We start from the raw sequence: 1,157 nt of genomic DNA, 5'->3' as shown, positions 1-1,157 counted from the left end.
AATAAAAACTTGGAATAAAAAAATTTTAGAAATTTAGCAAAGAAACAGTCATCTGATATCAATGAAAAATCATGCTTTGCAGAAGAACCTGTAAGTCCACCTGCTACAGATTCACATGTGAATTCATCTATAAGAAAGTCTTCTTAAAATAACTAGCTGGGTGTGGTGATCCTGCAGTCCCAGCTACTCGGGAGGCTGGGGCTGGAGAATGGCTTGAGCCCAGGAGGCGGAGGTTGCAGTGAGCCGAGTCTGCCACACTGCAATGGCGACAGAACGAGACTGTCTCAAAAAAAAAAAAAAAATTGGGTCAGAATTAGGTGCCAAAAGTCACAGAACATGCCTGAACAGGGACTTGAACCCTGGACCCTCAGATTAAAAGCCTGATGCTCTGCCAACTGAGCTATCCAGGTTACCTCCGTGCTGGTTTATTTTAATGCAATAATAAATAACACCACTTTGCTAAAACTAATAAAGGAATCATCTGGGACAAATCCAAAGTGGACAGGATGACGAGATAATAGGTATATGCCAGGACCCCCCGGGGGTAAACTGGGACCTGTTGGTACCCTATGTATTAAGAGTCTTGGGTTTTGTTTTCACTCAAGCAAATGTCCAAACTTTCTTATCCTTTTCTCTTCAAAGTGTTTTCCTATGTGCCCATCCTTCTAGCTCTTGCATAAACAGGTAAGTGAGGCGCAAATATCTGATAGGGTGTGGTACAGGATGACTGCAAATCCCATCATGATTAAGGTCACAGACCATTCCCCAGATAAAACCCAGACTCAGGCCGGGTGCAGTGGCTCATACCTGTAATCTCAGCACTTTGGGAGGCCAAGGCGGGAGGATCACGAGGTCAGGAGTTTGAGACCAGCCTGACCAGCATGGTGAAACCCTGTCTCTACTAAAATTACAACAAATTAGCCAGGCATGGTGGTGCATACCTGTAATCCCAGCTACTCGGGAGGCTAAAGCAGGGGAATTGCTTGAACCTGGTAGGCAGAGGTTGCAGTGAGCTGAGATCATGCCACTGCACTCCAGCCTGGGCAGGAGAGCAAGACTCCATCTCAAGAATAAATAAATAAATAATAAATAAATAACAAAACCAGACTCGCCCCTCCCTTGTTGTAAAAGACTGTGCTAGAGCCTGCAGAGTGGTT

The 1,157-nt window shown here is 44.9% G+C and overlaps 1 non-coding gene across 1 annotated transcript; it reads right to left on the bottom strand.

Annotated features, from left to right (window-relative positions):
* Positions 1 to 337: 337 nt before the first annotated feature.
* Positions 338 to 410, bottom strand: TRNAK-UUU. Its single transcript has one exon. It is a non-coding gene; the product is annotated as a tRNA-Lys (tRNA).
* Positions 411 to 1,157: the final 747 nt, after the last annotated feature.

Source organism: Trachypithecus francoisi, unplaced genomic scaffold (genome assembly GCF_009764315.1).
Source record: "Trachypithecus francoisi isolate TF-2019V2 unplaced genomic scaffold, Tfra_2.0 Lachesis_group10, whole genome shotgun sequence".
Taxonomy (NCBI): domain Eukaryota; kingdom Metazoa; phylum Chordata; class Mammalia; order Primates; family Cercopithecidae; genus Trachypithecus; species Trachypithecus francoisi.
This window is presented reverse-complemented; position numbering and strand designations above follow the sequence as displayed.